The 25,344-nt window shown below is 38.8% G+C and overlaps 1 long non-coding RNA gene across 1 annotated transcript in view; it reads right to left on the bottom strand.

Annotated features, from left to right (window-relative positions):
- Positions 1-22,128, bottom strand: part of LOC137636568 (uncharacterized) — a 34,468-nt gene extending 12,340 nt beyond the window's left edge. The window contains exons 1-3 of the long non-coding RNA XR_011043152.1: positions 22,049-22,128; positions 13,096-13,303; positions 10,061-10,453 (exon numbers count right to left, since the gene is read on the bottom strand). This is a non-coding gene — a long non-coding RNA (uncharacterized lncRNA). The remainder of the gene's footprint in view (positions 1-10,060; positions 10,454-13,095; positions 13,304-22,048) is intronic.
- Positions 22,129-25,344: the final 3,216 nt, after the last annotated feature.

Below are 25,344 nucleotides of genomic sequence, written 5' to 3'. Positions count from 1 at the left end.
CTGAGGTGCCTGCGTGTGTGTGTATACTGTAGGCAACTTTGAATATGTGCTGAATATTTACTTGTTCCGTTGTATAGTATATGCGGAGTTTCGGTAAAGGATGAATATTAGCCATTTCCTTGGTATGTTTTTCTCTATGTTTCTCGTGTCTTTCTTTTTTATGTTATCGATTATGAATTTACCTTATGTATGCCCCATAATGCTAACATGTATTCCTGCAATGTTCATGCGTACGCAATTGTAATAGATTTCGCGTGTTTGCCAATATCCTTTTTTCATTTAGGCCACGTACGTAATTAATAATGAGTATGGAATATGTACACCTGTTACACTGAGATAAAAGAGCGAACCCTTCATAGGCACATTAGCAAACCCACCCCCCAAACCCCCCGGTCCATAAAATGCTTACACGAGCCCCACCAAAGGAAAAAAAAGTATAAGGTGTTTACTTTGAAATGACTGCGTGTAAAGAAGATTTTTTCACCCATATGTAATCATTCCTTCGTGCTGACTAACCCTTTCACATGCTTCCTTCAGTATTGTTGTAAGCAGACAAACTATCCATGTTTCTGTAGTATCAAAACTAAGTTTTCATTGGGCACCATTTTTAAAGCTGTATGGCATTTGAAAGTGGGTTTCCAAGCTTATTAAAAAGAATAGAAATGTGCCATTGATACTTCAGCGTGAATGTAAAATCTGGAACTTAGTCAATATCCTCTAAATGGAATGGTCTCTTCAGTAAAAAGGTGGAGTAAAAAAAAAAAGACCATGATATAAATTGAAGGAAGTATTTGAGTAGAAATTTCAGAATTTTCTCACTCCAAACTATTTCAGAATCGAGAAATGTGAGTAAAAAGAGTTGGATTGACGCTATAATTGTAAAATTGCTTGTAAAAAAATTATCGGAGTATGGAAATGCCTCCCCCATAAACGCATCAGGCAAACAATAAGGATATAACATTTACAAATAAGTAAATGTATACAATGAAATACCTGTAGTAGTAAAAAAACGAAAACTAAAAGTATAACACGTTGGCAACTTCCATGGTGTAAAATAAACACGGACCTGAAAGAAAATACCGGTACGTACCATGTGATGATGCGGTGGTGCTGGTATGAAACTGTTCAAAGGTCGCGCATGCGCCCTCCCTCGTTGCTTAGAATTTCGCTCATTACCGCAAATGTCTCCCTAAACATTATCCGGGCTGTGATGTCAGGACTTATATCATATAATTCAGTCTTCATTCTACTATACGGTAAACTAAAGCATAATAGCACGCATAACTCAGAATCATAATTATGATTAAGATCAGCTTTCACTGTTATCATATGGTAGGGGACTCAGTCATTTTATTTCTGGAGTGAAGTTGGTCGCTAAATGCACTGAATTGTGAGCAGTGAGTAACAAATATAGTACGTGGCGAAAATATTCTGTATCACCGCTTTGTTTCATGTACTGTACACTTGGGAAGTATATCAGTAGTGGTGAGTTGCATAGAACTAATGTTAAGAGATATCCTTAATTTATTTCAAAAATGGAATTCAATGAATATATGTAACGCATGCAATGGAAATATGCAACGCATGCCGAGAGATTTATAGTGAAATGCAGTCTGTAATTGCGCTTGTTTCATTGAACTAATCTCACATTTCCGTTACACAGATGTTTTTACTGTGAATAATTTACACACGATGAAAAGTGCACCGGCCATCTACCAGTATCACGGGAGCGGTGACCCGTAAAATCTAACTCACACCCTCCGAAAAATCCACCTCGAAATTTCTCCCTACAAAATTTCCGCTTAACTAAATTTCCACCCCACCAAATTTTCTCTCTCTAAAATTTCACCACACCAAAATTACACCATTCACCCAACCAATACATTTCAATGTTAATCTTTTTTTTTTTTTTTTGCCCTGTTTATTTCATTGTGAGTTGTTACCTATCTCTGCAATTAAAGATAATGATTTAAGAATGTTATCAAAGTACAAAAATAAAAATTTACAATTCTTCCATTCTATAATGTCACACTGCTTTTTTTCGATAGCAGCGTAGTTTTTTCTTTTCTTTGCCGAGTATCTGCGCCTAATATACGTAACTTTTGCTTGTGTTATAGTTTCATTCTTGGGCAGGTCCCACACAATTTCCATAAATTAGTGTGAATCGGAGTAATAGAAGACTGAATAGCATCCGGAGTTCTCCACATTGCCTCTCATGGCATTTAATACCCCTTTGGCTCTCCATTCCTCATTAGGTAAAGCAAGTGAAGGACTACTAACGGTAGCAAGTATAACCGGCTTACTTGAATTATAGTCATTGTGAAAACGGAGACGACAACCATTGTAGAATTTTTCACAACGTCGATGGGTTCTTGTTTTAACACAGTGTCTTTATGCTTCTTGTTTATGTAATTTCCTTTGTCACTTCGGTTTCCTTTCAAGAAAGAAATGTACGAGAGGGACATGGTTGCAAAATAAATAAATAAATAAATAAATGAACTTTCTAAGACAACGATAAGAAAACAACTTAAATTTAGATGGGATGCAATTTTTAGTATATAGTTTCACTTAAAATATACAGTTTATTTTGAGAAAAATAATCGCTTAGCTCATGTGATTAAAGCTTTGTTTGCTTATTAGGTGTGTGTGGGGGGGGGGGGGTGAAAAGTGGTAGGGGGGATGAAAATAGAGGGGAGAAAGTTTCTGTGAGTCGTAATTTTGTCACGGACATGGGTCAGAATCTTGAAAGGTGAAGGAACCGCAAATGTGACCAAAATATATCCACTAATGGATAGTTTGATTCTTAGGTTACAATATTCTGCAAAACGTTATTCATTACTTACCCAAGCAATATTAGAAAAATGATGGGTATTACATTGTATGTGATATTAGAGAGTATATGATGTCAAAAGTTGCATAAAAAGCATAAGCAAAATATATATAAAGTCATAGTGAAGGTTTTCTCAAAATGTTTCCCATGGGTGTAAGTACCACGTATATCTGTAAATTAGTAGCCGATCATTAAAGAGACGTGGCATGTTTGTGCTTGAGGATTTATCATAACAAGTTACAAAGAAGTGTATTCGTGAAATTTATCCCAAATCTTACTATTTCATTTTCATTACCCTAATACTGGAGTCTTATGGCTAAGGAAGTAACCTTCCATTATAGATCGTAAAGAAAAAAAATCAAAAGAGTAGTAGTTACTTCGAGCTAAGAAAATGATTGGATGCTGCAGTTTCTGTCATGAAAAATGGTATTAAAGCAAGAATAATGTCACATTATCGAGTCGACAATCACTTTGTCATCATCAAATCAAACATAAGTGACTCGTTCGGTCACTATCTCTTGTACTCAAATATTGGGAAATATCAAGGAGGTAGCAGATACAAAAGGACAGAGGGAAAAAAAAATGCCATATCACGACTGAACTAAACATTCATTAACTGTATTCCGTCCTAATTCCCAGTTTTAACCAGTACTAATCCCGAAACATTACTAGAGTAATGTGTAATGATGGATAGAGAGGGGGTGGCCGCTAAATTTCTATCTAATCTAACATAGCGGGCTGTTTGATGTTCCATTTTTTTCACACATTGCTTACTTGAATCTTCAAAAAGTAATATCGGGTTTCTTCTTCGAAGAGACAATCTACCATTCCATTTGAATTAGGCATAATACCGAACTGAAGTATCCTAGTCATAATCAGTATTTCAGAGAACCTTACAACCCAATTCAGTAACGGAAGACGAGAATAGGTATAGAAAAGAATGACCAATTCTTTCCATATTCGACTCTCTCCTCATACCCCTGACAAGACTGAGATTACCAAATAATTCCTCTTTGATTAAACGATTTTCATTAATATAAAAAGAAGTCAGATCCACTCTGATTTTGGAGAAACTTCCCCTTCGCTTAAACTCTGATTTTGGAATAACATACACGATTGCAATACTGGATTTGTAACAAGTTAGGAATAGATAAGTGTGTGTGTGTGTGTGTGTGTGTGTATGTGTGTGTGTGCGAGTGTGTGTGTGTGTGTGTGTGTGTGTGTGTGTGTGTGTGCGCGCGCGCTTGTGTATGTTTGTGAAGGATATTAGTTGGCAAAGAGTTGACATGTGTGGAACTAATTTTCATATATCCCTTAACAAACGTCTTTAGTAATAGGGATAGCATAAAACATCCACACATTATTCATTTCATATTCGAAAGTTCGTAAAATTATACGGCAACGGAACATTATAAATAATATGGTTAGCTGTATTGCCCAGGAATGAAGATTAAACTCTTCAATTTCTTAAAGGGATAAAGTAAATGTATATTGTTAATTGTTTTTCCTCTCATCAATAAAGTAAACCGTGCACTACAATCGAATAAAATGAAATATATTGTTATTGTTATCATTTATACCGTAAATTTTAATATTGTTACTGATGCTCTAGTTGTTGTTATTATCAATATAAGCAACGCAATAGTGTTGCAGTCTTGAAATCTTGACGTACATTTCGCTACTTATTTAAAAAAAAAAAAAAATGGACAGAGAGATGGGTACTTTTCCTTAGGCTTAAATTGAAAGGAATGTGGTCAGGGGGGAGGAGGGCCTAGTTGATCGGCTTCAAGATACACTTGATAAGGACAAAACCCATCTTACTTATTGTGAATACTCTGCCATCACATCAGTATCGCGAAATTGGGCACTGGGTTGTATTTATAATACAGAAAAGTCCGATAGAAAACATTATATTTTTTTGACCCATTGGGGATGCCGCCAAAAGATCATTCGGTATACTTTACTGATTTTCTACGAAGGTATTCTTCCATGAAGTGTTTCATAAATAATATGAGAGTGCAAAATTACAATTCGGCTTTGTGCGCATTCTTCTGCCTATATTTTACGCATAGCATAAGTCTAAATGGAGTTTGCGCCGCCCTTAGGAAAAATCAGAGAGCATTTATCCACCACCGACTTAAAGGAAAATGACGTAATAGTGTTATTATACTATCTTCTCCATTTAAATTCAAGACCGTGTATGTACATCTGGAAATATAAAAAACCTGAATTTTCAATGAAGATTTGGTAAGTGCTAAAGAAACGTAATCAATAAAAGTTTTCCTACATTGGAAGTTAGGTTGTCTGTATTCGTCACAGGATATTTTTTGTGTTCTTTTGATATTTTTAGCTTTCATTGGAAGTTAGGTTGTCTGTATTCATCACAGGATGTTTTTTCTTTTTTTTTCTTTTTTTTGTGAGAGAGAATAATATCTCCTTCCTGATAACTATAATTTCTTGCTTTTCTTGCTTTGATTATTTTACAGTAATTTTGATGTTTCCTTTAAATAAACAAATATTAAGTACTATGTTTCTTATATCATCTACCCACGTATTTTGGTGTGTGTGTGTGTGTGTGTGTGTGTGTGTGTGTGTGTGTGTGAAGCCATCTTAGCGTTATCCTCAAATATGCCAGGGTAACAGTTGGAAGGTCAAACACCTTCTCTGAGAGAGAGAGAGAGAGAGAGAGAGAGAGAGAGAGAGAGAGAGAGAGAGAGAGAGAGAGAGAGAGAGAGAGAGAGAGAAGGGACAGGTGCTTAGGCCTATCAACAGGTAGCGAACGGGGTCCGCGGGATGGCCCTTTGACTCGGCTGTAGAGACTGTCTGGGCATGTTTTACCCTTATCATTACAAATAATTAATCATTACAAATAGCCCAGGTGGGACAACATAACGGGTGGTAAGATGACTCAGTATTACTGTAGACGCGCTCTCACTACGTTAATGACAAAAGTTAAACCCGTTTTTTTTTAAAACACCGTAAACCCGTTTTTAAACACCAACAATGTTTTGTAAACAAAAACCCTTAAATAGTGTCACACTATCTTTAATACCACTATACTACGATTTCACCCTCAATATTTGTAAACAAATTCCCTTTAATAGTAGCACACTATGATTACGTTCTCAAGGTTTTCTAAACAGTGCCACAGTTCCTGGACACGTATAAACACGTACGTACGTCATTACGAAGAGTTGCTTGATAATAACAAATGGTTACGTCCTGAATGTTTTGTAAACAAATTCCCTTTAATAGTGACACACTACCGTACGGTCTTCAACTCAATGTTTGTAAACAAAAAAGTTAAAATAATACTCTACTTCCGTAAACAATTTCCCTTTAATAGTTCCCGTACGTACGCCATTACGAACCCTACGACCTTCAACTCTATGTTTGTAAACAAAAATAATACTCCACTTCCATCAACACCGACCTACTGTCGAAACGAACGTCCTTCAAAGCAATGTTTGTAAACAAAACTCTTTAAAAATACTACACTTCCGTCAACAGTAAGCCTCTGTGACCTTGGGTGATCGTCTACGGCCATACCATCTTTTCCGGGTGAGGGCTACGAACGTCCTTCAAAGCAATGTTTGTAAACAAAACTCTTTAAAAATACTACACTTCCGTCAACAGTAAGCCTCTGTGACCTTGGGTGATCGTCTACGGCCATACCATCTTTTCCGGGTGAGGGCTACGAACGTCCTTCAAAGCAATGTTTGTAAACAAAACTCTTTAAAAATACTACACTTCCGTCAACAGTAAGCCTCTGTGACCTTGGGTGATCGTCTACGGCCATACCCTCTGTGACCTTGGGTGATCGTCTATGGCCATACCCTCATTTCCGGGTGATCGTCTGTGGCCACCCCTTTCTGGGGGGTGATGAGCTATGGCCAAAATAGTACTACTATTAACTACTTTGAAGTCATTCAAATAATAATTTCATAATACTACTTATTCCTTAGATTCTTCTACTTAACATGAAGACTCATGAAGTTTTTAAGTGGAGATTCTCACACTCAAATACCCATCGCTTCAAAGTACTAATAAAAGCTCTACGTTGATAAATTACAACTCAATAACGTGAAAATTAAAATTAAGGATTCAGAAAAAGATAAGCTCACATATATCCAGCTTAACCCTTTAACCCCAAGGCTATTTGGAATTTTCCAACCCTTATCCCCCAGGGGGTTATTTTTTTCCCAGCACATTTTGCAGTATATTTTTTTAAAATTGCTCTAACAGCCTTAATTTTTGTCATAGAGAGGTCAGGTTTGTCTCATTCTCTTGGAAAATGCCTGAATTTTTTCAAAAAATTATCAAAAATATGAAAAAAAAAAATTTCATAGCATTTTTTTGCAAGGATGTACCGGTACCTCCATGGGGGTAAAGGGATGGGTTTTGTGAAACGTACCAGTACGTCCTTTGGGGGTAAAAGGGTTAACTGTTATTGTTCACATGTTTTTCATCACATTAATAGTCTAAAGATTTTCTTCTTAAAATCACAAAATCATTCTTAATATATAATTATTTCACTACAGACCAATTGCTTTACATTAACCCAATTTGGGGTAGCGGAAATATCCACACGCTAGAAATGCACAGAAGTCCAGTTTTCAAAGATCTAAGTATGTACTCAATACCCTGAGAACCTCTAGCGGTGAAACTGATCCTTCTCTACTCCAGAAATGAAATGCCATATGACATTAACCAACTATTACAGTACTACCGTAATACAACGGAAATACGCAGAATTACTCGGCACGCCATTGTATACAGGTGAAACAAAGGTGCAGAGTATGTACTTTAAACTACCTGACTTGAATAAGCTAAGGCATGAAGAGTACATAGGTTTATTACTGAATTACTCACACACAATCAAATACAGACATATCAATGAGACCTGGACCAATATTCAGATATCATATCATTATCATCTCCTCTTAAGCCTATTGATGCAAAAGGCCTCGGCTAGATTTCGCCAGTTGTCTCTATCTTGATCTTTGAATTCAATACTTCTCCATTCATCATCTCCTACTTCACGCTTCATAGTCCTCAGCAATGTAGGCCTGGGTTTCCAACTCTTCTAGTGTCTTGTGGAGCTCAGCTGAACGTTTGGTGAACTAATCTCTCTTGATGAGTGCGAGGAGCATGACCAAACCATTTCCATCTACCCCTCATCATGATCTCATCCACAGATACACTATACTCAATTTAGATTCCTATATGACTCCCATCTCAAAAGGTCTCTTAAGAGACACGAGAACTCGAGTGACGTCCCACGCTAGGTGGACAAGATTATTCGAAGCTATCCAAGATCACAGACAACTCCTATGAAGAAGAAAGGTTTAAGCCCTTCCATCTGAAGTGAACGACTTCCACACTGGAGACTAGGATGAGCCTTTCCCGACAAAGGTAAAGCAGGAAATCAATCACAGAAGAAGGTCCACTACCCCTGATAGACTGCTACTGATGATCTTCACAAGTATCCAGACCTCTGTGCTGTGCCTCACAAAAACCCTTTCACTCGGAGGACATGCTGGGTAATCAACAACCGTGAAGAACGAGGAAAGCTACTGAGATGTGGTAACAATGCAGGTTGGGCTGACAGAGGAGGGTGGACCATAGGGGTAGTTCTCGCCATACCAAGAAGCGGAGCATCAGAAAGTCTGGAAAGCATTCAGCTGGTGTCCATCGGGATTATCCTGACATACAATGTCATCAATAGTCTCTTAATTGGTCGGCAAATCCGACAGAAAGGTGGGAAGACACGCGTTCCTGTTATTCAAGGGATATCCGAAAGTATTCTCTAATGATGCCGACAGGTCTAGAACTCGAAAGAAAAACACTCGTAGCTTCTTGCTCATCTGTGTAGCAAGCCCCAAAGTTCAAGAAGCCTTACCACCGAGCAGAAATGTGAAAACTATTCCGATACTACCATTGGTCCCTGGCAAATGAGCGTGTCCTCAAGTACAAGAATTGACCTAGCTGACAATTCTACTGTGTCGTCAGTTGCCCAAACGTACATCTGCTTTCCTATCTCACAAAGGGTTTAAAATAGGATCCCCTTGTTTGTTTAAGCAGGCCACTACAGTAGTGTTGTCGTCCATCAGCGCCAGTGAATACCCAATCAATTTCTATTAAGCTTGCAATAGTAGCAGTGCTGCTTCCATTTTCATATCTCCAAGGTAGTGTAGATCCTGAGGTGTGTACAGCCCCTCCATCCTTGGATGCATCTGTGAACATCAGTGTTTCCAAAGGTGAGGAATCTAGTGGAGTTTTCCTAATGAGTTTCTCGTCCTTCAGCCACCAGGCTACATCGTCCCGTACTTCCTAGCAGCCCGTCCAAGTTCCGACCATTGTCACTTGATGGATATCATTCCTCCCTTGATGAGAGCCACAGTTCCTTCCGAAGGTCACTGTACTCGCTGTCGGCAAAACATACAATGATGATGATTACTCGTACAGAATACTGCCCCAGTTACAACCAGGTTTACTAGGACAAACCAGCATGTCACCTTGTGGAGTCTCCCTACAATCGGACGCACAAACCAAACACGAAAGTAACTGTACTCGCTATCTGCAAAACATGCAAGGATGATGAGGACTTGTGTAGAAAACTACCCCAGTCACAACCAGTTTTACCAGGACAAACCCACATCTCACCTTGCAGACTTTCTACAATCAGACGCATAAAACCAAAATAAAAAAATCAGAAAACTGTTTATGGAGCAACAGAGAAGTACATCTGTACCGTGAGTACTCAGTTGCCTTTAGTGTGGGTGGGGTTTACCCACACGACAGAAACAACTACTACCTTGTTAAAAGTTTAACATGATGTTTTCCAACTCAGCTGAAATCATACTTCCAATTAAGGGACAATGGTTTTTATTCATGTAAGAACAAATAGCTTTAAAGATGATTTGGCCTAATTGATCTTTTCATTATTCATTTCATAAATGAAGTAATAACCAGCAAATAACTGTTCATTAAACTAATGCAACGTGTTTACCATTACATACAACTGTACCTCAGTTTAATGGACATGCTGGCTTATGGCTGTTCATAACAGCAGATTTCCTACGTAAGCTAACCTACACAATACCAGCCCTAATAGAATTTATCATTATAATCACTCTTATGAAAATGAAAAGCCTAAAAATGAATCCTTTATATAAAGAAATATGATAAATTTACTGTTCATAAGAACAGTATTCAAATCCTCCTTACCTATATTAGAGAGATGCAGTGATGTTTTGATGACATTTACTCACAGACTGAACGAAAGATTTGTATCGCCGGCGGCAAATCTGCATTTGACAGCCATGTTCTTGCCATTCACGTTTCAGGCTGTGGAGTCGAGTGAAGAAGCGAAGAATTTCTTACTCCGTACATTTTTGACGAGGCTGACATTCACCGCATCTGGCTGATACCTATTTCATGGCGTGCAGATGTCAGATTGTCACTGTAGTATCTTAAGCTTGAGAAATTCTTCCTGCTTACGTTGGCTTCATAATGTTCATTTACGTCAACTTGCTTGCCTAGGGTACTCCATCTTCACTTTGGTATATCTTGATTTCATACCCATGTTCTTTATCTTTTTAGACCTTTTTTCGTTGAGATCTGAAATAAGACAAAAAATTAGTCACACGTAAATCAGCATTACTAATAATGTTGAGATCTTAGCATTAAAAGTATCATGCATGCATACTAAGCATTGCTCTGAGGCAAATATCCAATTGTTATTAAAGATTAACATTCTGTGAGCAATTATTCATTATTCAATTTTCAGTTAGCATCAATTAATTAGTATTTGCCTTTATAACCTCAAGCACAGAATCCTTGAAAATCAAAAAACCAGATAATTATTTTCTTAATAATTTGTAATTTTCCTAATTATACTATAAAAACTGAGTCCTTTAATAGCAGCTGAAACTTGGCTCTCATGATTCCTAAAAAGGTGGAGGTAGTCACTACACGGTGACGGTTAAGCTCCGCCCACCAAATAGGCTACTGAGAAGCCACTTTGATGTTAACCTGGGACTCGTAGGGCCCTTGAGGAAGATAGTTAAAGGATTCCGGTTTGTGTAGTTAGGAATTGTGATTCTTTCCTTCACTAACACAAATCTTTGTCCTTAAACTGGAGACTTATAATAAGAAGGGAGAAAATCCCTATAATCAAACTGGCTGGCTTCATTCACGTGATGACGGAGTATGACCGGTCCCGACCTTTTAACAGCCTGAGAAAAAGATGTCCCAGATGATAGGCTTGGTTTCTACCAAAGCTTGACAGATGGTTATGGAAAAACCTATATCCATAAGGATATGGTGTCTGATAATGTACAGTCATTGTATGACATGGATTTGCATATATCTAGATCCATACTACTGTACTCATAAGTTGATCCGTTGGGAGACTTATCTTCATCAAAGTCTGATCCGGCAAGTAACACCATGTCCGTTGCACCCCAAGCGAAGGAAAAGAAAACGTCCCTCTTAGAATTACGTGAGACCGCTACCTTGAACGGGATTCTTCTTGTCTTGTGAGGGAGTTATGTTCGCTACAAACCTGCTAAGCAGATACCAACGGACCGAGGGTAAAAGTATTCAGGGACCTGTGTGTATATCCCTCATGATAGTGAGTGGTGAAGATTGTCTGACATTTCCAGACTCCAGCCGCTGAGAGACTCTTCCTGAAGGCTCATGTCAAACCTAGACTTCTGACTTTGTGCGCTTTTTTGGAAGTCACCCCTGCTCCCTAAGTAGATGCACGATGCGCCCGTCTGATGGCTTTCCGAAGAGAGAAAAAGGTGCTCCTGGAAATCTTTTTCTTCACCCTGCCGGTGCTGAAGGCAAGAAAGCCGGCAGCCTTTATTCCTACTGGTAGTGCGTACTTGTTCTCGTCGGAACCGAGAGTAGGTAGCAGCTCCGTGAGCTATGTAGTGTGTGTTGATCCTTCTACTTTGGGATGGCTACATTCCACCTACGTATCCTACTGTATTACCTGACGAAAGAAGCAAGAACATACTACTAAAGTATCTCTTATCCTAGGGTAAGGTTCTAAATACTACACTGTTTCTCCCACTGGGAGAGAAATTGTAGGAGTCACAGTTCAGCGACTCTTATCGATGGGTCTTCTTGGATATTATTATTTCAAAGTTCCATCAAAGAATCTATTTCCTTTATGACACTCGCCAGATGGTCCGCAAACTAAGAGAATCCTAGCCGACAACTGTGCAAGCAAACTTGGCCTCTCAGTGCTTATATAAGTGCCAAGATTAAATTATCCTGGGGATCGCCGCGACAATGTAATAAGCTTTGGTGCATGACGCCCTTGATACAAAACTGGACTTCGGCATGCTGGAACCAGGCGAACACTTTTCTGCTAGTGAAGGGCGGTAGTTTCATTGGGGCAGCATGTGCCAAAAAGGCAGGTTAGGTGGGCAGCATCTTAAAACAGTAAGGCATAGCAGTAGGGGGGGGGGAAGGGCAGGCAGGAGGGACAGGTCACTCCGCTGGTCACCAATGTGTAAGCAAGCCATTAGGAGGTGACTAAGAGATGAGTCAAATGCAACTACAGTAACTTTTTTGTACAAATCAAGAGTATACATACAACCAGTTCCAGTCAAGAATGACATAAAAATTCAAACACAATGATTAAAAAACACAGGCATGAACAGGTTATCAGTGCAAGGGGAAAGCGATAACGACAATATACAAAAAACAGAAAATACCTTTCCAGTGTACGAGCGTGTGTAATACACGTGCGGTACAAACCGATACCAAAGCTCAGTTGCCTTTAATAAGGGAGGGGCTCACCTTCCGCCTGCCAGAGACAACTATCACCTTATCAAAAGTTTTACCAGATGTTTTCCAGCTGAAATCATTCTTTCTATTAAGGGACAATGCTTTGTATTCATGTAAGAACAAATAGTTTTAAATATTATTTAACAAGATTCAATTCATTCCCAAAAAGGTTTTCACATTACTTAATATCACTAACAACATCTGAGGAGAGCAAATCCAGCCAGCAAATAACTGTTCGTTGAACTAAGGCAACACGTTTACCATTCTAGATACTGCTGTGCCGCAGTTTAACAGATATGCTGGCCTACTATGTTTGTAAATGCAGCTTTCCTGCATAAACTACTCTACAAAATACTCTAATAGACCTAACAGAATTTATCATTACAATCACTTTTAAGAAACTTGGCGGTTTAGAAATAAATCCTTTATGTAAAAGTAAGAATTCAAATCCTTCTTACCTTTACTACAGAGATGTAGAGTGGTGTTTTCATGAGACAACTGCATTAGTGGCAACCAATATTCTTGCCATCTCTACCTTTTCCTTATCTTCATCAAAAATAAAAATCAAGACTCGGGTACTCTTCTCTCCTGTACATGTCCTTTCCTCTTTCTTTTTTGACACTTCCGCGGCATACTGCATACGCAAAGCATCATTTCTGTCGAGACCTGAAATGAGACAAAAAAAAATATAACACGTAATTTAGTACTACTAATAATGCTGAGATATTAGCATTAAAAGTATCTTGCATGCATACTAAGCAGTGCTCTGAGGCAAATACTGTACCTAATTTTTATCAAAGATTAATATTCTGAGTAATTATTCATTATTCAAGACTCAACTTTCAGTTAATATTAATTGATCAATGTTTGCCATTATAACATCAGAAACAAATTCAAAATCAAGATATTCTTTTAGTAATTTGTATTTTTCCTAACTATACAAACTTGAGTCCTTTAATATGAGCTGGAACTTGACTCTCAATATTTATAAAATGTCGTGGGTAGTCACTGCAAGGAGGCGAGTAAGCTCTGTCCACCAGACAGGCTACAGAGAAGCCACTTTGACCTTAACCTAGGACTTGAAGGGCAGTTGAGGAAGAAAGTTAAAAGGACTCAGGTTTGTCTATTTGGGAAGAGTGATTCATTCCTTCACAAATACAAATATTTGTCCTTTAACCGGAGACTTATAACGAGGAGACAGGAAGTCCCTATAACCAAACTGGTTGGTTCAATTCCTGGGATGTCAAAGTGTTCACACAGGTAAAAGGAGCCAAAGTTTGACCTCTGCCGCCCTTATAACAACCTGAGAAAAAGATGTCCCGGGTGATAAGCCAGGTTCCTGCCAAAACTTGACAAAAGGTTATGAAAAAACTTCTATTGATACAAATATGGTGTCTGTTAATGCATGGATACAGTAGGAAATGGATTTGCATATATCTCTATCCATACTCTCCCACACGTACGTTGCTCCATTGAGAGGTTTACCTCCATCAAAGTCCTATCCGGCAAGTAACAGCAAGACCGCCACACTCCAAGTGAAGGGAAAGAAAAGAGGAAAAAGGGCCATGTACTGTTATAATCATGTAACAAGGCACACCTGACAATCCACGTTGTTTTGCCCATTGTAAATTCAGTAGATTGTACTATAATCTAAGTTACTAAGACTTCCAAGATGTTGCACTCACACACGTAACAGTAGACCAGTTGAATCCCGATGCCCTAAGCTTGCCAGTCAAATGATGTAGTGATTTCCATACCCTTATTACATGTGTCTCTTTGTGAACCGTAAACCGTGTTATTGATTCAACCACTATCCATCCATTGTGTAACACCCTCTCGAAACCAAATCCAATAATGGCCCAGCCTAAATGCCCAAGTATGGACTGGGCTCACCAGCCCCTGGCTAAGTCGTTTCGTGCATTCAAAGCGCGCATGAACTTGTACCTCAAAGACCAGGAAGTCACAGACCCAAGCAAGCAAGCAACTAAAATTAAAGTCGCACTCGGCGATGAGGGCATGAGGCGTATGTTGGCGAGCGGCCTCACTGAACAGGAGCAACACGTGCCGCAGAACATATGGAGGCTTATTGAAAGTGAGGTCGATGCAACGGTCAAAATAAATTTCCGAGTTCACCGCCTCGAATTCGCAAATACCAAACAGAAACCTGCCGAAACAATCAGTCAATTCCTGGCCAGACTCCGTGAAAAAGCGACAAAGTGCGAGTTTGAAGACAGAGAACTCAACGAACGACTTATCGAAATGACCATACTACGAACACAATTCGAGGAATTTTGAAAAGAACTCTTAACTAAATCAAAAGGTCGGGAATACGAGGCCATTGCGGCCTCCACGGCATCATTACGCTCCATACATATGAGCTCTGAGAACGCAAGTACAGGCCATACCAACGTGGATGGAATCCGAAGGGAAAGCATCGAGCAACGGAACAAACCACAAACCCCGGACAACCCCTGCGGGAAGTGCGGGCTTAGCCATCCCATAAGATCATGCCCCGCTTACAATGATAGATGCAGTGGTTGTGGCATCAAGGGGCACTGGAAAAAGATGTGCCGCAAAACTGTCGGACGCAGAATAGTGCCAGGAGACAACACACAGCAGACACAACGCCAGAGCAAGACAAGAGGGCGCTCCTACCGACGTCCAAATTGGGCTCCTAGCCACAGGCAACACGAAGTTATGGTTAACGAAAACCCCAATCTTGATGAGCAAACAGATTATATGCCAAACTTCAACATAATAACGATATCCGACATAGGAGTGGCAACGAAACGAGAAGCATTCTCAAAGGTCATGGTCAAGCATGAAAACCACCCCAGCCTATGGGCCCTTGAAACTCAAAATCGACAAGGGTTCCAGAGGCAATACGCTCCCCTTGAGGACATACAAGCAAATGTTTGGTGATGCACCCACCAACCTCGTACTACCCCCAGAACCATCAGTAAGACTAACATCATACAGTGGCAACAATATTCCCTGCCTGGGGTCACTAATGCTCCGCGTCCCCAAACTCAGCAACCCAGCATTCTCGGAAGAAAAGTTCTTCATGGTCGATGTGTCTGGCCCAGCCATACTTGACCTTCCCTCGTGCCAAAAACTTGGAGTACCTGAGCAACCAAGCCAACAAGGCCCTATTAGATCAGTCGAGCAACTAAAAGCGCAATTCCCAGCACAGTTTGACTGTATCGCCAAATTGAAAGAGCCCGCGATGCTCCTCCTCAAGGATGACGCGATACCTTTCTGTGATCCGCCCCGTAAGGCGAGTGTCCATCTGAAGCCCCGCATCAAGTCTGAGCTTGACACTATGAAGAAAGAGGGGGTTATCAGACGCGTAACGGAACGCACAGACTGGTGCCGCAGCCTCGTGTATGTCATAAAACCCGATGGAAGCCTACGGATCTGCCTTGACCCCAAGCGGCTCAACCAAAACCTCAAAAGATGTCCCCACAAGATTCCCACTCTAGAAGAGATCAACCCGGTATTCTCCAAAGCGAAGGTGTTCTCCAAGCTAGACGCCAAAGCAGGCTACTGGAGTATACTGTACCGCTACACAAGGACTCGCAACTACTGACAACGTTCCGAACACCACACGGCTGGTATTGTTGGACAAGACTACCATTCGGGCTAAATGTAAGCCAGGACATACTTCAAGCCAGGATGGACTCTAACATCGAGAATATCCCAGGTGTTGTTGGCATTGCCGATGACGTGGCAATATGTGGGAAAGACCACTCGGAACACGACAAAACCCTGATGGGGTTCATGCAGCGTGCAGCCCAACGAGGGTTCAGCCTAAACTCGAAGAAAAATCCATTTCGAAACCAGAATTCGAGTTTTTCAGAACACGCTATACCAGCAAGGGCATGATGCTAGACCCGTCAAAGGTACATGACCTGCATAACATGTCGTCGCCCTCCAACAAAGAGGAACTACAGAGATTCCTGGGAGTAATGACTTACCTCAGCCCCTATGTACCACATTACTCAGCTCAGTCACAAAGACTTCGAGACCTGGTCAAGGAAGATGTGCCCTTCCAATGGGAAAAAGACCATGAATCCACCTATCAACACCTGAAACGCCAAATAGCGCCATCAAGCACGCTATCTTACTATTACCCAACTCGACCCGTGGCTCTTGAAGTCGATGCATCGCAAAAATGCCTCGGAGCGGCCCTCATTCAAGACGGGAAGGTAATAGCCTTTGCCAGTAAAGCCCTAACATCAACGCAGGCAAATTACAGCAATATCGAGCGAGAGGCCCTTGGACTAGTACAGGGCGTACAACGATTCCATACCTACCTATACGGAAGAGACTTCAAAGCCGTCACTGACCACAAACCCCTCGTTAACATCTGGCCAGTGCCCCACCTAGACTACAACGTCTTTTCTTGAAACTACAGGGGTATAACATGAGGGTCAAGTACAAGGAAGGACGAACCATTGTACTCTCCGACGCCCTATCATGCCTTCCTAACCCACAAAATGACAAGGAAATCCCCTTCGACACACGAGTGGACGGACTAGAACTAGATAACATCGATGTGATATCAGTCGCACTCATAAAATTTGGTCCCAAGATTTTGGAAGAGGTCCGCCATAGGTCGGACACCGACCCAGTGCTGCGCACTCTCAAGCATACTATCATCGAGGGTTGGCCTACTTCAGTAAAAGGCTTTCACTCCAATATCCGCCAGTTTTTCTCATACAGAGAAAGCCTTGCCGTGGAAGACGGAGTCATATTCAAAGGGCGACAAGTTATCATCCCAAAAGAGGTCAGAGGCCGGATACTGGACCAGCTCCACCGGTCCCACAAGGGATCACAAAAACACAAGCCCTGGCACGGGAGTGTGTATTCTGGCCCAACATCGCAAAGAATATAGAGGACAAGGTCAGGGCATGTGACATATGCCAGAAGTACCAGCCCCAGCAAAGTTCTAGTGTAACCACGCATCATGACATTCCCCCAATGCCCAGGTTCAAAGTCACCTCGGACATCTTCCAAATTGGCCAAAAGACATATCTGATCACGACTGATTATTTCACAAAATTCCCGAGTCACCGAACTAAGAAACCTGTTATCTGAAAGTGTGGCCAACCTACCTCAAATTCCTGTGTTCGCTGTTCAGATGCCCCAAAACCCTGGTCTCAGACAACGGACCTCAATACACGGGAGCAGCAATGAGGGAATTCACAAAAGCCCGGGGTATTGAGCACATCACATCAAGCCCACATTACCCTCAGTCCAATAGCCTCGCAGAGCGCGCAGTCGGAACATGCAAGGCGATCATCCAAAAATGACTTGAGACAGGCAGTCTATGCATACTGCATTACTGCACTTACGGGCCACCCCGATCGACAATGAGACAACCAGCCCCGCAGAACTCATGTTTGGTCGCAATGTGACCACTGACCTACCAGGCCGATATGAACCACATCTCGCACACAATACGACCCGCAACCAATTCCAGGACCGCCTAGGACCAAATCGGACACAACGGCACTTCACAGACCTCCGACCCGAACAACCAGTCAGAAGAACCCCAATCATACATTGTGGAAGCCCAAAACGGAGCGTGCCTCAGGAGGAACCGGTCCCACATCCGTCCGACACCGCTCGTGACAAACACAGAACCGTCCAACACCCGGCAGCAGGCTCCAACATCATCACCACAGCCTCCACCACGACTCACCGATATATCACTGCCGCCACCTAGTGAGACCGAAAGAACCCACCAAAGACCCGCAACTAGTGATAGCACTGCAGATCCGACAGCGGTGTATACCAAGTCAGGCCAGCTGGGGAAAACCCCATCCAGATATATTGAAAGTAACGTGGTCACATACCGTAAGTTCCCATAAAGTGTTAAGTTGAATAATAATAAACGGCCCCCCTCGTTTCACGACCGAAAATGCTGAGAGGTCGTTACCAGAGTTTGAAACTCAACAAGAAAAGTTATCAGTCTCAGAACTGATGTGATTCAGAATAATGAATTTTATTTAAAAAGTTACGAGTCTCGGACTGGAGAACAGGCTCCATTTCGAACACTGTCGTTACATGTGTATCAGGTTTTCATTTTATTTTACTATATTTTAGTGTTGTTGTTTTTTGCATCCAAAAAAAAAAAAAATTAAAAAATTGCCATTTATTTTCATATTTATGACTGCCCTGCTGTAACCAACACTATTCAGACCAAAGTCTGCAAAGCTTATAGCTATTATGCTTATACAGTGATGCCTCAGGATACGAAAGTAATCCGTTCAGGATACGGTTTCGTATCCTGATTTTTTCGGATCCTGAGTCGCGTTTTACATGTAAATAGCCTAATCCGTTCCAAGCCTTACAAAAAGTCACCTTTTCTTTCATAAACACGCTAAACTGTAGTAATAAACATGCAATGCAGCCATTTCTATCATTCAATAATTAACCCAACTGTTAAAAAAAGCCTAATCGATTCCAGAAACCACTATGAGATTATTCAGTAATGTAGTTATAGCCTAGTTATCCCCTCCAAGCCCTAAGAAAACGGTCCATTTTCTTTACTACTGTATAAAAGTTACGGTACTGTATGTAAAAGCATTTGGATCAGTGAAGGTGTATTGTTACCTGTACACCTAAATTAAGGGTTGATACCCTGAAAAAAAAGGTACTGTAGTCTCGGCGTCGAGTTGGGATCTCGTAAGCTTTTTGTATCATGAAAATTTTTTCGTATACTGGGGCATAAAAAACTTTGTATCGCTTTTCGTATCCTGAATTTTTCGTAAGCAGAAACTTTCGTATCCAGAGGTATCACTGAATTACTATCCACAATCACAAATTGTAGTATGCATGTTTATTGTGAAGGGATGAAAACAATGCAAAAAATGTTTGAATATGGAACTTTCATCGTTTATCTCTTTGTACTTATATGCCAGATTAGTTATTATGTATAATTAACTCTTTATATGTGATAAGGGGGATGTGGTATCATGTAGTCCCATGTAGGGTATGAATAAAGGACAATCTCTACCCAGTACCCAGGCCATCAAGTCCTGTGTTTTAGTCACTGCAAGATCAAAATAGCGAGATAAGAAAAGTCCTCAACTTATACACTTAATAGGTTCCAAGAAGCTATTCGAAGCTCAATGGTTTGCACGTCAAATTCTGTTCAATTTTGGCCTAGGGTGGACCTAACCTAACTCATATGCCAACAATTTTCAGTTGGAAAATTCGACAAATAGTCCCTCTTCATATTACAGACGTCGTATTACTTACTGCATTAAATCATTATTATCATTATTACTTGCTAAGCTACAACCCTAGTTGGAAAAGCAGGATATGCTATAAGCCCAGGGGCTCCAACAGGGAAAGTAACCCAGTGAGGAAAGGATACAAGGAAAAGTAGAATATTTAAAGAAAAGTACCACCATAAAAATTTCCTATATAAACTAAAAAAACTTTAACAAAACAAGAGGAAGAGAAATACGATAGAATAGTGTGCATGAGTGTACCCTCAAGCAAGAGACCTTTAATCCAAGACAGTGGAAGACCATGGTACAGAGGCCATGGCACTACCCAAGACCGGAGAACAAATTATATATTTCTTAATTATAATATTTCATTGTGGATTTTTGATACAACGGACAGAAACAAAGTGAAAGTTACGCTACTTGGTGGGTGGGAGGGTTCTACAACTACCTCACTTAAAGCTTAAGCAGACATTGAAGCTTTGCTCATACTATCATCAACAGTAAAAAGTTTGCATTATGTTAAGGAACAAACACAGATAACTTGGATCAATGCCTGGTTTACTAAAAAAGACTCAATTATGCCTATTTCTGGCAATTCCTCATCATTTTAGGGACCTCAATTCAAGTACCAAACACTCGTAAACATCTTGTCAACACCAAAAAGTTTTATATCTGTAATTCATTATGGAAAATACAGTATTCCGTTGCTATATGTAAATTTCATTCCCTAAACTATATATTGATTCACACAGTTAATTTTTTTTATATGTACTCCCCAAGTCAGGAGACAAGGGAGCCTTTGTATATCAGCAGCCAGTTCCTCCCGTGTGGATTAAAAACGGACATTATTATTATTATTATTACTAGCCAAGCTACAACCCTACTTGGAAAAGCAAGATGCTATAAGCCCAAGGGCTCCAATTGGAAAAAATAGACCAGCGAGGAAAGGAAATATGGAAATAAATAAATAATGAGAACAATTTAACAATAAATCATTCTAAAAACAGTAACAACGTCAAAACAGATATGTTATACATAAACTATTAACAATGTCAAGAACAGATATATCATATATAAACAATAAAAAGACTCATGTCAGCCTGGTCAACATAAAAACATTTGCTCCAACTTTGAACTTTTGAAGTTCTACTGATTCAACTACCCGATTAGGAAGATCATTCCACAACTTTCCCCCCTAACCTAACCCACAAGCTGTGTCCTTATTTACTTACCTAACGGGGGGGTTAACGCCCCCTCTGCAACCCCCCTCACACTGCTGTATTCTAAGTTAGACATAATAATACATACAGGTGGCCACTATCGTACATACACCCCAAGACCAGTTCCTGACAAGAAAAAAGATGGGTGCCTCTCTTATATATATATATATATATATATATATATATATATATATATATATATATATATATATATATATATATACCAGTGGCGCTAATCTCTCTCTGGGAGCCTTTGTACATCAGTGGCCAGTTCCTCACATTTTCATTAAAAATGGACATCAACTAACCTAAACTTTCCCCTAACCTAACCTAAAAGCCCTGTTCTTACCTAACGGGGGCCTAATGCCCCCTGCAACCCTCCTTACACTACCGTATTCTAAGTTAGACATAATAATGCACACAGGTGGCCGCTATCATACATACACCCCCTTAAATATTAAGCAGTCATTTTTGACAGGTTGCATAACCAGTTAGGAACATTGTGCTACAGTAAATACTTACCTACATTTTCATTACTGACAAAGTCCGTTCCTCTAGGGTCTTGGTTATATTATAGTTACAGACGGGACAAACTTATCTACTAAAACACATATTTCTCAGAGAAAAACGTCTGTTTTCTTCACAAATTACACTTCTTTTCACGGCAAATAAATAACTAAGTGAAATATAATTTTACCAGGTCACCTATGGGGTTAAACTTACACCAAAATAGCAATGACTCCTTTGGGTATTATTTTAAATGGTAAAATTAACACCAAATTAACACGTTCTTGGGCCGAATGAATAGCTCCTAAGCAAGACATCATTTTGGGCTATTTAATTGTATATACTAATGATTTAGGCTATGATATCTATATCTATATATTAAAATATGAATAATATGAATAAAATTCATAAATAAATGTAATAATTTACTTTAATCTTACCGTTAAATACAGTTGAAATAGGTTTTTTCACGTTTTTTGGTGCACTAATTTAACACGCCATTGAAGCCACAAGTTTGTTTACATATATTCCGTTCCACCGATCCTGGCATCCAGGGCCTCATTTTTTGTATATTGCATCTCAGTTTAAAGTAATTTTTCTCATTTATAACAACTTTAATATGATAAAACTATGTATTATTATTATATTTAATTAGTTTTATAACGAAAATTAACACCTTATACGTATATATTATCAAATGTATGTTTTATATTAAGTAGATATAAGAGACACTACAATAATTTGTTCTCATTTCATGTGGTATTTACTTTTACTTTTTAGGGATTTATAACTTTATTTCTCGGCAATTTCTTTTATTTCTCGGCAATTTCTTTTATTTCTCGGCAATTTCTTTTACTTTTAGGGCAAATTAGGAGATTATAACTTTATTTCTCGCTTTTTAACTTTATTTCTCGGCAATTTCTTTTACTTTTAGGGCAAATTAGGAGATTATAACTTTATTTCTCGCTTTTTAACTTTATTTCTCGGCAATTTCTTTTACTTTTAGGGCAAATTAGGAGATTATAACTTTATTTCTCGCTTTTTAACTTTATTTCTCGGCAATTTCTTTTACTTTTAGGGCAAATTAGGAGATTATAACTTTATTTCTCGCTTTTTAACTTTATTTCTCGGCAATTTCTTTTACTTTTAGGGCAAATTAGGAGATTATAACTTTATTTCTCGCTTTTTAACTTTATTTCTCGGCCTCAATCAGACTGTCAGACACTAAGAGTCTGTTCAGACATACTTTTAGGGCAAATTAGGAGATTATAACTTTATTTCTCGCCCTCAGTCACTCAGAGTCTGTTCAGGCAAACCTTGATGTATGAAAATAATTTCTTTCCAGTTTATATTTTGCTCTGTATACATTCTATTTAATCATCATTTAATTTAAGCTTTTATCCTCTGCATCTACGTTTTTATTTCAGTCATTATCTCATCAATTTCCTTCTTTGTATCTTGTATTGTTGAAAATGAAAGGTAGAACCCTTTTACCCCCACCATAAGGTTAAATTTCGAGCACATTTTGCTAAATAAATTTTTAAAATTGCTCTAACAAGCTTAATTTTTGTCCTAGAAAGGTCAGGTTGGTCTCATTCTTTTGGAAAATGCCTGAAGTTTCTCGTAAATTTATCAAAAAAAATGTAAAAATATGTAATTAACAGTCCTTTGGGGGTGAAAGGGAGAACAGAGTATTATTAGCATATAGTTTAAAACCCAATTTTTATTTTCTTAAGATGTGTGATGTGACGTCAGAGATCCGGGTTTATAAATGGGTGTGGAAAAACCTATACGTATTTTAGATTATTTAGGGCTTGAAAATTAATTTTTTAAAGAAAATTATCTTAGTAATACTATTAATATCCAAGCGAAATAAATAAGAAATCTTATTAAAGGCCGTAAGTTAAATAAATAAGTCATATGCAAATATTTAAAGGAATAATTGACTGTGCTTTTGGCTACGATGTTATGTGTGTTCGTTTGTGTGTGAAACCGTAGTACACGAAGGCAATAAGTAGCCAGGAGTCTACCACTTAAGAATCATGCCCAAATTTCCAAATTTTTAAAGTGCTTAACACATGGGGTATTATATATTGAGTTAAATACATTTAAACATATTATATAATTAAATTAAACCGATCAATTACCATATCATAACCTTGATTGGAAAATACGTCTGTAAGGATTAAATGCCAGCAATATACTTATTTCAGATAAATTATGGTTTAAAATTACATCTTTTATTAAACAAACTCGAAAACAATAATTTCGTAATGAAATATATCTGTAAATATCATTATTGTTGTATATAAAAATGAGTAGGATGAAAAATCTGTCCTCTCATTGGCTGAGACGTCCTCTGCTGTGATTGGTTGTAGTATGTGACGTCATGCAATAGTATTTTATGAATGAATTCGACTCGATAAGAGTGAAATAACTATACATATTACAGATGAATTAGGTTTTATAAATTATATTTGTCATAAAAACAAACTTATGATAGAATTGATTTTGTAATTAAATAGATAATAAATCTTGTTTTAATACTTAAACTGAATAAATAAGTCTTTTTCAAAGAAATAATTAACTAGGATTTGGCTACTATGTTAGACATGAGGTGTGAGTTTGTAAACAAAGGTGACAACCAATCACAGCTGAGAATAAACAGCCAATCAGAGGGCTGGAATATCCCTCCATGAGGGAGTTCCCGCGATCTATGAGCTGTTGTTGTAGAAACCAGTTACTTATCACATTTAAAAGCTCAAAAGCTTTACCAGTATTCATTTGCTTTCCAACAACAGCCCATTAACCAGAGGAACAGTCTCGCCTTATGTATATTCATCGGGAAATATCTGTTGTCTCATTGACGGATTCGTCCTCTGCTGTGATTGGTGGTTGCCTGTGACGTCATACAATTGTATTTTTATGAATGAAATTACTACATAGGTGGAGGGGAATACATATACGTATATCAGATGAATTAGGACTTGGACAATTATATTTTACAAAATTAACGTTATAAAAGTGAATACTTCTTTAATTAAACAAATAAAGGCTCTTATTAAAGGCCATAATATGTTTTAATGACGTCATCAATAGTAGAACGCATTTTAAAGATTGCTTAAATAACTGAATAATTCTGTTTTCTGGTTTGAGGTGTTGAAAAACGCCAATATTGAATATTCAATAGATGCTATTATCATAAAGAGATTAGATAGTGAAGGAACTATCTAAATTTAATTCTTATTTTGTAGAATTTCAAGTATAATTTGATTATTTAAAGGAATAAATGACTGTTTTGGTTACGATGTGTGTGTGTGTGTGTGTGTGTGTGTGTGTGTGTGTGTGTGTGTGTGTGTGTGTGTGTGTGTGTGTGTGAAGCTGTAGCATACAGTTTAAGCAAACATTGAACAGATGATGAAAAACGTTGTTGAATCTTATGATCTGAAATTTGCCTCAGCTGATGTAGTGATATTCTAAGTAAATTAGTATAATTTGATAATTAAATAAACTATAGGCCTACCATTAAATTAAAGTGAATTAATAGTGATAGTATTTTCTAATAACTACCAGAAACTCTGAAATTTAGGAGTTCAAGGTAGCTGGATTTCTTTATCAGGAACTCTAAACCTTGTAGAGATTAATGTCTCATATATACTAAAACATCTGGCCCAACGAGCTGTTTAAGTTGCAAGCTATGGATGGGGTACTTTGGGGTAATCTATGGGTCTACCTG

This window comes from Palaemon carinicauda, unplaced genomic scaffold (genome assembly GCF_036898095.1).
Source record: "Palaemon carinicauda isolate YSFRI2023 unplaced genomic scaffold, ASM3689809v2 scaffold33, whole genome shotgun sequence".
Taxonomy (NCBI): domain Eukaryota; kingdom Metazoa; phylum Arthropoda; class Malacostraca; order Decapoda; family Palaemonidae; genus Palaemon; species Palaemon carinicauda.
Note: the sequence above shows the minus strand (reverse complement) of the source record. Positions and strands in the feature narration are given on the sequence as shown.